The 13,694-nt window shown below is 41.8% G+C and overlaps 1 long non-coding RNA gene across 2 annotated transcripts in view; it reads left to right on the top strand.

The window, feature by feature from the left end:
- The window catches only part of LOC134351380 (uncharacterized), a 196,044-nt gene that overhangs the window by 170,715 nt on the left and 11,635 nt on the right, over positions 1-13,694 (top strand). The window lies entirely within an intron of this gene.

The raw sequence follows: 13,694 nt of genomic DNA, 5'->3' as shown, positions 1-13,694 counted from the left end.
ACTAAATTATCCCATGTAATTTAAAATGAAATCAGGTAATTATTATTGTGCTCTGTCAGTTTTACAGATGATTATCTTTTCTCCCTCATTTATATTTTTAGATTTTTTTTTCTGGCTGCACCAGAAAAAAAGGAGCATATTAACAGGGGATTAGAAATCAGTGTGGTGTGTGGAGCAACAGTGAGAAGCCAGCCTTTACTAGCTCCTCAATTAGTCAAGCTCCTACCTTAAACAGGTATCCAGAGGCTGGTTGTGGGGCAGAAAGGCAGGGGTGGGGGATTTGTGATGGTTCCAGCAATAGGAAGAGATGTGAGATGTGAAGAACCCAGGTGGCAGAGACCAAGTCAAAAGAATCCCAAAGAATAAACTGTTAGCCAACAGTATGTATCAGGTGAGCCCTTCGCAATATCAGTCCTTATAGGTCCTCTCTTCCCATGCGCTCAGTGCACAATAAATCCTGCTCTGCCTTTACAGTATAAAACAGCATTCTATAATTAAATTTCTGAAACTTCTTGTTCATTATCTTAACATCTCATTGAACACAAAACAAGGGAATAGACGATGGCCAGATGAGTTGGCAGTGGACCAACCACTGTCCCTGCTCCACTCCTATTTTGGAGCCAGATGATTTCATGCCTATGAATCAAGATCCTGTGTCCCTCAGATTAAAATACACACAAAAAAAATCTTTTCACTGTTTAGACCAGTATCTAATAGCACAGATTTCTGGAAGTCATGCGACATAAAAAATACTGCGAACATGTTTTCTTTTATTTATAACATTTGCAAGTACTTTGGGAGCCACAGCTAAAGACATCTGCAATACTGTTGGGTCTAAGTCTTCAGACTGAGCCTGGAACAGAAGAGAAAGATGACCATAACAATGAATTCACTTGAGCATTTGGAAATAAAGGCAGTTTACCAGTACATTTACTTAGGATGACTAATTTCAGCTCTGGCTTTCGGGGGTTCTAATGGAAGTCATGAGGACAATGTGAGAACTGCAGGCTCTTCAACAGAGCAGAAGATGTATTGGTTAGGTGGGTAATATGTAAACATTCCACTCCTTTTGCCACTGAAACTGAGCTTCCGTGTTCTGCCAATACACAGAGGCACTGTCTCCACTTTGGTGAGTGGTCAAGGTCAGGGGATTCCCTGGTTAGTAGGGATGTTGCATTTATTCAAGGAAATTTTGAGAACATCCTTCTTTCTTTTCCTCTGTCCACCTGACAATCTCTTCCAATGACAGAACTTGGAACAGGATGTCTCTTCCAAGAGTCTGATGTTGGACATTTGAACAATGTAGCCTGCCCAGTGGAGCTGAAAGCAGCGAATTGATGAGACTGCAGCTCGGGGACTCGTGCTTGGGGTCCAGTCGTTGGTGCGTCCAGAGCTCAAGACCTGCTGAAGATCGAAGCCCCAGGCTCAAATCAGAAGTCCAAATTTTGAAGCCTGATGGCCGAAGCCCTGGATCTGTGAACCTCTGCGAGTCCAGTGAGGGAGTCAAAGGCCTAATGTCTGCATGTCCGTATCCAAATCAGAGTCTACTGGAGGCTGGGGGCTGAAGAAGACAACATGTCTTGGGGTTAGAAGAGCGTGTAAGTGCCTGGATGGGAGGGAGGAAGGGGTTTGTTTGGCTATTGCTGCTTTGTTACTTCTTGTGTTCTGTGTTGTTCTGCCAAGCATTGTGGGCATGTTATGTTGGAGCCAGAATGTGTGGCGACACTTTTGGGATGCACCCATGTTTTGTAACACCAAAATATAAAATTAATCAAAAGAACAACACAGAGCCGGGGATAACGTGTCAAGTTCATTTAGTAGGCCCTCACATTTACTGTGGTGGCATAATGACGTATGCCATTTACGTACCTTTACATATAACCTGTAATGAATTATGTAAACAAACAAGACTGCTTAATCAAACAATCTACTGTATTTATAACCTTACTCAAATACTCCTAAAAAATTAAATAGACAGCACTATCCTCCCTGCTTAGCTATAAATTCCAGCTCAATATACAAACATTTGTAGGTTGCATCTCAACTATATACACAGTGAAATATATAATACAACTACTATCTAGACATCAACAGCATAGTAAATTTTAAATTGTCCCATTCAGACCTAAAGCTGTGAAGGATTCCTTACCCTTGTGGGATAATGTCAGTCCTGATTCGGGGGGGGGGGTGGGGGGGGTTGATGGGTGAGACATGGTGGTGAGACAATCTCAGGTTACGAGGGTCTCCTCTATTGTGGTTGTAGGAGTTGAATCCGGGACTACAGGAAGTGGTTCTGACAGCTCATGGGATACCTTTCCTCTGGATGTGGTAGCATCCCAAACAGTGTAGTTAACTGTGTCCTCCAAGAATTTGTTCTGCTACTGTTAGTGGAACACCCTTCTGTGATTTGAAAATAAACACTGGTGTTGATGATTAATAAATTCTTTCCTATATAGGTACTGGTTGAAACGCTTTACACCCCAAATGTGACTCAAGGCTTCTCTGTCAATCTGTTCATAATTTTTCTTTGCAGTAGTAAGGGAACATGATGCAAAGGATATGGGGTGTTCACTCCCATCACTCATAACATGTGACGTGACTGCACTTATACAATAAGGCAAGGGATCACAGGCAAGCTTCACTTGTGGATGATACGCATTTTAATGTGTGGGTACAGTGTCTGACGTCATCATTTCCTTTGCCTGTTGGAAAGCCACCTCACACTTGTTTGTTCATTGCCATTTCTTCCTGATCAGGGTGGTCGGCTATGTGCCGAACCAAAAGAAATGGGGGAGATCTTAAATGGGTTTTTTGTGTCTGTATTTACTAAGGAAACTGGCATGAAGTCTATGAAATTAAAGGAAACAAGTAATGAGATCATGGAAACTGTACAGATTGAAAAGGAGGAGGTGCTTGCTATCTTGAGGCAAATTAAAGTGGATAAATCCCCAGGACCTGACCGGGTATTCCCTCGGACCTTGAAGGAGACTAGTGTTGAAATTGCAGGGGCCCTGGCAGACGTCGGTGTCTACGGGTGAGGTGCCGGAGGATTGGAGAGTGGCTCATGTTGTTCCTTTGTTTAAAAAAGGATCAAAAAGTAATCCGGGAAATTATAGGCCGGTAAATTTGACGTCGGTACTGGGTAAGTTATTGGAAGGAGTTATTAAAATACATTAGGACGGATAAGTCCCCGGGGCCTGATGGAATATTCCCCAGGCTGCTCCACAAGGTGAGGGAAGAAATTGCTGAGCCTCTGGCTATGATCTTTATGTCCTCGTTGTCCACGGGAATGGTACCGGAGGATTGGAGGGAGGCAAATGTTGTCCCCTTGTTCAAAAAGGGTAGTAGGGATAGTCCGGGTAATCATAGACCAGTGAGCCTTACGTCTGTAGTGGGAAAGCTGTTGGAAAAGATTCTTAGAGATAGGATCTCTGGGCATTTAGAGAATCATGGTCTGATCAGGGACAGTCAGCATGGCTTTGTGAAGGGCAGATCGTGTCTAACAAGCCTGATAAGGTTCTTTGAGGAGGTGACCAGGCATATAGATGAGGGTAGTGCAGTGGATGTGATCTATATGGATTTTAGTAAGGCATTTGACAAGGTTCCATACGGTAGGCTTCTTCAGAAAGTAAGAAGGCATGGGATCTAGGGAAGTTTGGCCAGGTGGATTCAGAATTGGCTTGCCTGCAGAAGGCAGAGGGTCGTGGTGGAGGGAATACATTCAGATTGGAGTATTGTGACTAGTGGTGTCCCACAAGGATCTGTTCTGGGACCTCTACTTTTCGTGATTTTTATTAAGGGCCTGGATGTTGGGGTAGAAGGGTGGGTTGGCAAGTATGCAGTTGACACAAAGGTTGGTGGTGTTGTAGATAGTGTAGGGGATTTTCAAAGATTGCAGAGAGACATTGATAGGATGCAGAAGTGGGCTGAGAAGTGGCAGATGGAATTCAACCCGGAGAAGTGTGAGGCCGTACACTTTGGAAGAACAAACTCCAAGGCAGAGTACAAAGTAAATAGCAGGATACTTGGTAGTGTGGAGGAGCAGAGGGATCTGGGGGTACATGTCCACAGATCCCTGAAAGTTGCCTCACAGGTGGATAGGGTAGTTAAGAAAGCTTATGGGGTGTTAGTTTTCATAAGTCGCGGAATAGAGTTTAAGAGTCGCGATGTAATGATGCAGTCCTATAAAACTCTGGTTAGGCCACACTTGGAGTACTATGTCCAGTCCTGGTCGCCTCACCAGAAGGATGTGGAAGCATTGGAAAGGGTACAGAGGAGATTTACCAGGATGCTGCCTGGTTTAGAGAGTATGCATTATGATCAGAGATTAAGGGAGCTAGGGCTTTACTCTTTGGAGAGAAGGAGGATGAAAGGAGACATGACAGAAGTGTACAAGATAATAAGAGGAATAGATAGAGTGGATAGCCAGCGCCTCTTCCACAGGGCACCACTGCTCAATACAAGAGGAGATGGCTTTAAGGTAAGGGGTGGAAAGTTCGAGGGGAATATTAGAGGAAGGTTTTTGACTCAGAGAGTGGTTGGTGCATGGAATGCACTGCCTGAGTCAGTGGTGGAGGCAGATACACTAGTGAAGTTTAAGGGACTACTAGACAGATATATGGAGGAATTTAAGGTGGGGCTTATATGGGAGGCAGGGTTTGAGGGTCGGCACAACATTGTGGGCCGAAGGGCCTGTACGGTGCTGTGCTGTTCTATGTTCTATGAATGTTATGATGAGGTTGTATAAGGCATTGGTGAGGCCGAATCTGGAGTATTGTGTTCAGTTTTGGTCACCAAATTACAGGAAGGATATTAATAAGGTTGAAAGAGTGCAGAGAAGGTTTACAAGGATGTTGCCGGGACATGAGAAACTCAGTTACAAAGAAAGGTTGAATAGGTTAGGACTTTATTCCCTGGAGCGTAGAAAAATGAGGGGAGATTTGATAGAGGTATATAAAATTATGATGGCTATAGATAGAGTGAATGCAAGCAGGCTTTTTCCACTGAGGCAAGGGGAGAAAAAAACTAGAGGACATGGGTTGAGGGTGAGGGGGGAAAAGTTTAAAGGGAACATTAGGGGGGGCTTCTTCACACAGAGAGTGGTGGGAGTATGGAATGAGCTGCCAGACGAGGTGGTAAATGTGGGTTCTTTTTTAACATTTAAGGATAAATTGGACAGATACATGGATGGGAGGTGTATGGAGGGATATGGTCCATGTGCAGGTCAGTAGGACTAGGCAGAAAATGGTTCAGCTCAGCCAAGAAGGGCCAAAAGGCCTGTTTTTGTGCTGTAGTTTTTCTGTGGTGTCTATGGTTTCTATCTGGGAATCAGATCAAGGGGTAAAGCACAGTAGCCAGGTTTGGCAGGAACCTGTTATAGTAGTTGACAAATCCTAAACAGGACCACAACTGTGACATGTCCTTTGACCTTGTGGCATCCACTACTGCTTGAATTTTCTCAGCACACTTGTGTAATTCTTGTGCGTCAATAGTACGACCACAGTAAGTGATGCTTTGTTTAAAGAATTCACACGTCACATTGTGCTCTGAGCCCATAATCTTCTAATCTTTCTAAAACTGTCTTGAGATTTTGGAGATGCTCCTTATCATCCTTTCTGGTAACAATGATGTCAAAGGTAACACTAAGTGTCTGGTCAGCCTTGTAACACCCAGTCCATAGTTTTTGGACAGAGTGTAGGTCCAGATGCTACTTCAAAAATAAGCCTATCATAGCAATGAAGCCTTTTGTGAGTATTTATGGTGAAAAACACTTTGGACTCTTCTTCCATCTCTATCTGCATGTGGGCTTCAGCTGAGTCCACTTTGCTGAAATGTTTCTCTTCAGAAAGGTTTGCAAAGGTTTATCCTCTATCCTGGTCAGAGGGGTATAGATCTACTTTCACTACTGGGTTGATGGGGACTTCAAATTATCACAGATCATGACCGATCCATTATTAGTTACTAGGACCATTAGCATTGCCCATGGGCTCCATTCAACCTTGGAAAGAATTCTTTCAGCCTCCATGCGATCTAGCTCATTGGCTACTTTTTCACCGATGGTACAAGGAACTGGATGGGCTTTGCAAAACTTTGGTGTGGCAGTTTTATTCCATATGTTTGAATTTTCCAGTGCCATCCTTGAACGCTGCTCTGGCATCATCCAGTACCTTTCTTAATTTCCTTTCAGCTGACTCTTTTGCAGGGAACGTGGCATGTAAATGATGGATGGATCTCCAAGCAAGTTGTAGTTGTCTCAGCTAATCATGGCCCCACAATGCTGGCCCACCTGGTTTTACCAAATAGAGGCTCAATGTGAGTTGTTTGTTGTAGCATTTCACTGTTATGAATGTCATTCCCACAGGAATTATTCTTTCTCCAGTATGTTGGAGTACCATGGGCAGTTTTGGTTTCCTTATTTAAGAAAGGATGTGCTGACGCTGGAGAGGGTACAGAGAAGATTCACGAGAATGATTCCGGGAATGAGAGGGTTAACATATGAGGAACGTTTGTCCGCTCTTGGACTGTATTCCTTGGAGTTTACAAGAATGAGGGGAGACCTCATAGAAACATTTTGAATGTTAAAAGGCATGGACAGAGTGGATGTGGCAAAGTTGTTTCCCATGATGGGAGAGTCTAGTATGAGAAGGCATGACTTAAGGATTGAAGGGCGCCCATTCAGAACAGAAATGCGAAGAAATTTTTTTAGTCAGAGGGTGGTGAATCTATGGAATTTTTTTGCCACGGGCAGCAGTGGAGGCCAAGACATTGGGTGTATTTAAGGCAGAGATTGTTAGGTATCTGAGTAGCCAGGGCATCAAAGGTTATGGTGAGAAGGCGGGGGAGTGAGACTAAACGGGAGAATGGATCAGCTCATGATAAAGTGGCGGAGCAGACACGATGGGCCGAATGGCCAGCTTCTGCTCCTCTGTCTTATGGTCTTATGGTCGTATGTTCTTAGTTGGATACCTGCAGGCTTCAGTTCAGCATCTTTGACATGCTGTTCAAACTCATTTTGTGGAATGACTGAAACATCTGAGCCAGTGTCCAATTCCATTTTAATTAATTTGCCATTCACTTTTGGTGTAAGCTATATTGCTTTTCTCATGTTAGTTTTCACATTGTTAGTGTAAATGCCACCCAATCCTGAGTCACGCTCATCATTATCAGATTTTTCATCAACATCATGCAGATCAGTGCCCTTTTTGAAACTACAACTTGACTTTTTATCTTTTTCTCTTCCCTGTGCAGTCCATTTATTTTTATCTGCCTGACAGGCTCTTTGCATGTGTCCCACTTGGTTGCATTTTCTGCAACTTTCGCCTTTAGACCTGTCACAAAGGTAAAACAATTTGTTCAGCCAGGCGGGTTTCTGTTTAGACTTTGCAATTTTGTTCATACTCATTTTCACTCCTGACTGCAACTCTCTTGCATCTCTGGCTGCCGTTTGCATTGATACAATGATTTCAACTGCTCTTTGAAACCTGTGTCCTGCTTCAGATACAAGCTGTTTTTGAATGCTTTCTTATAAGATTCCATAAACTAAACTATCTCTTAAGCCCATTACTGAACTGGTAATGCTCAGACAATTTCTTCCATTCAGCCATGTAAGCTTAAGTAGACTCCCTTTTCTTTTGATTCCACTAATGAAACCTTAAGGCATTCTGCAATCAACAATAGCTTTGGTTCTATATGTTCCTGCATTCTTTTCATGATATCGGTAAAACTCGTTTTGGCTGGTTTGATTGTTGCAATTAGACTTCTATGCAAACTGTATGCTCTTCCACCTTTTGCACTCAGTAACAATGGCATTCACTTTTCATTGGTTATTTCATTTACTTCAAAACACAGCTCAATTTATTCAATATGCATCACCAATTATCTTTTGTGCAATCTAATGCATCTAAACATTAATATAGCCAGACATTTCTGCATTTTTTAATATTTATTATTATTATGACTCTATTCTCGCTGTTCACGAACCCATGAAGTTCCACCATTTTCTACTGTTTTTTAACCGAAGATCTTTCTCCACTTGCTGAAGAAAAAAAAATGCTGTGTTTTTTTAACTCGGGCATTTTGCTAAGCTTCACCAGGTGGGTAGCCATGTCGGGTTAGTTTTAAAACTAAAACTACCTCATCGCTACTGTTGTGCCTTGTAATTCCAAAACATAAAACTAATCAAAGAAAAACACGGAACTGGGGATAACATGTAGACTTCATTATTACTTTAGTGAAGTACTCACACATGATATGGCGATGTCATGGCGTATGCCACTCATGTACTTTTACATATAACCCACAATGAATTATGTAAACAAACAAGAATGCTTAGTCAAACAATATATTGACAACATTACTGAAATATTAAATACACAACACTCCTTACACACCCTCGAGTGTGTTGGTTGTTAACACAAATGACACATTATACTGTGTACGTGTGATAAATAAACTTGAATCTTGAAACTTCACTGAGCATATTCAGGACTTCAGTGCTCCGGATGTTAGCCTGAAAAAGAATACTGACGTTTGTTCTCATATCCTCCCAGTGGTTAGGAGGTTTTTGGTGGAGACAGCAAAGGTGGTATCTTTCATGTGCTTTGAGGAGTCTGATGTAGGTAGTCCAGGCCTCAGAAGGATATAGGAGGGCAGGGATCACTGATCCCCATTAATCTATGGGTTCTGTGCCAAGAACTAGAAAATAGAATATAGCCATACTCAACTTGCCAACTAAGGTGTGATTAAATGCTTGTGTAGTGATACAAACCAGAGTGTAACAAGGAGAGAGAAAAGGAAATACTCAGAACAGTGTTGCAGATTGAGTTCTAAGAACAGAATGAAATGAGTCAGCAGGTGACTCGAGAGTTTAAGTTGATGACTGATGTAGTCACTACATGCTCGGAAGGAGCTTTCCATACACCAGCACTCTGTAAATCGCCTCATCACTTATCCCGTGATATCTGCCAATTATTCGTGTTCACTGATTACTGCATTCTCTGCCAGTGGAATCTGGATCCTCATTTCTACCTGAATTTCGCAAAAGAGTTGTATAGCATGGAAATAAGTCCTCTGACTCAACTCAGTCACACCCACTGCCTCTCTAAACTAATTTTATTTGCTTGTGTTTGGTCCACATCCCTCCAATTTCCTAGCCATATGCCTGTCCAAATGGATTTTGAAATTTCTAATTTTATCTGAATGAAAAGTGAGTGAAATTTTTAACGCCCGTGATGGATAGAAACTCTATTGAGAGGTTAGGTTTTTGGAAGGTTTGAAATACAAAAGGAATGAACTACAGTAAGATCAGGGCAAGTAAAGTGAAGAATGCAAAACTTGGGAAGTCAAAGAAGGTGGGAGAGTACAAAAACATGGAGGAGACACCTCAGACAAGTAAAAAAGGACAAGAGAGTTGTTAAGAAGGATTTGGGAGAAATGGATAAGTATCATTTTAGGGAAATAAGAGACCAATTATATTAGGAATGACAGGTGTGACACAAATAGATTCTGTATTGAAATAAACTAGTACCTTTATTCCATTTAAGGATAAATTGAATTTATGTTAGCTGCTTTATCAGATGAAGATGCACACAAGTATGGAAATTTTTGACGTTCCATTTGTATTTGATATTGTAAAGTACTGCTATGTTAGTACAGACCTTTGTACTGATCAATGAATAACCTTTCTCTGAAGGAAACATAAAACTTTCGGAAAATTTAATAGTACAGAGATTCCAACACCAAGAGTTCAAAATCTCAGAGTAATGGGATAACTGTTCAGGACTGCAAGGATGAGAAACCTCTTCACTCTTTCTACTGTAGAGGGACTGTTATGGTCAAGTTTGAAATGATGGATTTCTGAGTATTAACTGAACTAAAGAATGCAAGGTGAGATCAGTTGAAGTAGGTGTTTAGATATCATCATAACAGTGTATATTAGAATTATTGGCCTCTTACAGCTCCTTCTTAATTATTTTAAAGCTCACACTCCATTAAAGATCTATTTCTCTGAAATCTAGTTAAAATATTAGCCTTTATACTTGAGCTCCAGATGAATTTGTAGTTCTGTGTAATTACTCAAGTAGCATCAGCGCTGGACTTCAGGGCGAGAGGTCCCGAGTTCGAATCCAGCCGGCTCCCGGTAAGAGCTGGTGATCTCTTAAAAAAACTCACCTGGCAGAAGGCAATGGCAGACCACTGCTGTAACTAGCCTCGTACGCGATTTCCCAGTACGTCAGAGTGGCGTAGAAGGAAATCGTCCGTTAACTGGAAATAATTCCGGATGTGACATACCTTATATTGGAAAATCTGAGACCAAGAAATGAGCTTTCAGAAGGTATTTGATAAGGTCACGTGGAAAACAAAGGTGAAGTTGCAGAATAAAGAAGGTCAGTATTAGCATGAAGAAATTGGCTTAGAAACAAAGTAGATAATTGTTGGTTATTGTAATGATGTTCACCTAAAGATAGTGCTTTTATGTTACAGATTCAGACAGGGTAAGACTTCCTGATTTTTAAATGACACAAAGCTTGGAAGCATAGTAAGCAATGACATGCAGAGGGTGTAGATGGTCGTCACGGTAGTGTAGCGGTTAGCGCAATGCTCAGAATGTTGGAGTTCGGAGCTCAATCCTGGCGTCCTCTGTACGTCCTCCCCGTGGAATGTGTGGGTTTCCCCTGGGTGCTCCAGTTTACTCCCACAGTCCAAAAACATACTGGGTAGGTTAATTGGTTATTGTAAATTGTTCCGTGATTAGGTTAGTGTTAATCGGGGTTGCTGGGGCAGCATGCCTTGAAGAGCCAGTAGGTCTGTGTTGCTAAATAAATAAATAAACTTAGTGCAGACGCAATGATTTTGTATTGTACATTCAGACACATTTGTGCAAGGTAAGATTTCCTGATATTTAAGTGACACAAAGCTTGAAAGTATAGTAAACAATGACTTGAAGAGAGATAGGGGGAAATGAGCAGACATTCGAGAGATGAAATTCAAAGCTGTGAAATGTTGGGCAATATATGTAACTGTAGATGTTGTCAGTGTAGGAAGGTGAAGAGTTAAATAAGCTTCAGCTATTGTTTGTTTTGGGCTGGACAGCCATAACCAAAGGACTAGGTAAATTGAATGGTTCTTTCTCCAAGGTCCCTTCCTACAAAAGCAAAGATGTAGCCATTCTGCTCATAATGTCAAGATCAATAACATTCTGGAAACTTGGCTACCTATAGGATTAAAGCTCAAAACTGTCCACTTAACATTAATGTTTTAAATTCGTTAATTAGGTAAAGATTTAACCCTGGGTTAATCCCTCTAATTTGTAATAGTTAATGACTTTAATCACAACTATAATTCAGTAATAAATGTCTGTTTTGGTGCCAAATTACACTGATGGATTACATTTCCTTTATCATTTCCATTAAATGATTTTCTATTCAAACACTTAGATTGTCTTAATGACATTTATTTTTACCTGTTAATTAATCAAAAATTCATTCTTAAAATTATACAATTCTGCAGTCAATAAACAGGCAATTTAAGAAAGGGTTAATTAACTTCTAATCCACCCCAGTTGAGAACAAACCAGGGAATTTATATTAAAAGGATAACACAATGGAGGAGCTACATTCGTTTTAGGCTCCTTTTCAAAATATGGAACTGTGACTGGTTTTGAGAAATTATTTTGTTCCTTGATTTTGCTTAAGTTTTTATTGGTATGTTGTATGGCTTGTACTATTTTTCCACTGAATTTTAACCATGATTGAAGATTAATTGCTGCATACAGCTTCCCAATAATGTCATTAATTTTCCCATACTCTTGATGGCAACCATCACTGAATGTCAGGAGAAGCATGAAGCTCCTTCGTAATCATTTCTGTATTTCTCTGCATTAATGCTTACCATGGTATCTGATTTTCAAATCCATATGCTATTGTGTCATTAATCTCAAATCCTACAGACACTGTTCCTCTCTCTCATCATATCGTAATTGGTGGTGGTGGTGACCATTGTGTCCAACAATGACAGGGACCCTGCGTGGGAGCATTTTTAAAGTGGAAAAGCGCTGGGGCAATTCCACTCTCTGCGACCTCGGAGGTCCAGGTCCAGTGGTTCAACCATCGAAACTAGGGTTTTCCCAGTTGCTGTGGGTGACTATGTGTGTCTTGTCATGAACTTCGTTTGCCACAAAGAATTGCAGAGCCGCCTTCCTGGCCGTTGCATCTCACCACGGATCTTATCTGCCTACTAGGACAGGCATGTCCCTATCTCACCAGGGTGTGAGGATGCCAGATGCCCACACGGGGTTTAGCCCGGCCTGTTGAAGTGGTGTGGCAGGATGTGGCCGCAGTCACGTGCAAACAGCTACTTGGAGCCACAGCTGAGAGATGAGTGTCGGTGGGAGCCAGAGGTAAGTGAGCTGCCCTAGAACGGGCACGATGATCCCCTTCATCCCCTTCCTCCTCGGACACTGCATTCACCCCACATCATGAAACTACACTGATTATATCCACAAGGATAGTTGGAGGAGCAAGTAGTATTGAAGCAGCAGGGAGGCTGCAGAAGAACTTGGACACATTAGGGGAATGGGCAAAGAAGTGGCAGATGGAATATAGTGTTGGAAAATGTATGGTGATACACTCTGGTTGAAGAAATAAAGGTGTAGACTATCTTCTAAATGGGGAGAAAATTCAGAAACCAGAGGTGCAAAGGCACTTGGGAGTTCTCGTGTAAGGTTCTCTAAAGGTTAACTTGCAGGTTGAGTAGGTGGCGAGGAAGGCAATGTTTGCATTCATTTTGAGAGGATTAGAATATAACAGCAAGGGTGCAATGTTAAGCTTTTATAATGCATTGGCCAGACCACACTTGGAGAATTGTGAGCAGCTTTGAGCCCCTTATCTAAAAAAGTAGGTGCTGGCATTGGAGAGGGTCCAGAGGAGGTTCACAAGAAATACCCAGAAATGAAAGGGTTAACATAGGAGGAACATTTGGTAGCTCTGGGCCTGTACTCGCTAGAGTTTAAAAGAATGTGGGTGATATCATTAACACCTATTCACTAATGAAAGGCCTAGACAAAGTGGACATGGAGAGGATGTTTCCTATGCTGGGAGAGTCTAGGACCAGAGGGCACGGCCTCAGAATCAAGGATGTCCCTTTGTTGGCTATCCAGGCTGAGTCATTGGGAATATTTAAAGCAGACATTGATAGGTTTTTGATAAGTAAGGGATAAATCGGTCAAGATGGAATGGCGGAGCAGACACAATGAGCCAAATAGCTTAATTCTGTTCCTATGTCTTTTATTAAGCCTTGCAGAGAATGTTGAGAGTGTAGGATCTCACTACAATAAGGAGCAGATATGATAAATAGCACAGGTGCAATTAGTGGCAAGCCAGATAAATAGAAAGGGAGTAAGGATAGTGTGGCATGCTGGTAAACTTAGACAGGGAAAGGTGAGAGAAACACAAGTATGATATCAACACAGAAGTGGATAGATTCTGGATTGGTCAGGGCATGAAGGGATACGGGGAGAAGGCAGGAGATTGGGGCTGTGAGGAAAATTGGATCAGCAATGATGAAATGACGCAGCGGACTCGATGGGCCAAATGGCCTAATTTTGCTCTTATATCTTATGGTCTAAATTTGCCAAATAGACAGCTTTTATGCTAAAGGTCCTACGTTATCCTTTCTTTCCTACAGCCACAAATCTT

This window comes from Mobula hypostoma, chromosome 9, assembly GCF_963921235.1.
Source record: "Mobula hypostoma chromosome 9, sMobHyp1.1, whole genome shotgun sequence".
Lineage (NCBI taxonomy): Eukaryota > Metazoa > Chordata > Chondrichthyes > Myliobatiformes > Myliobatidae > Mobula > Mobula hypostoma.
Note: the sequence above shows the minus strand (reverse complement) of the source record. Positions and strands in the feature narration are given on the sequence as shown.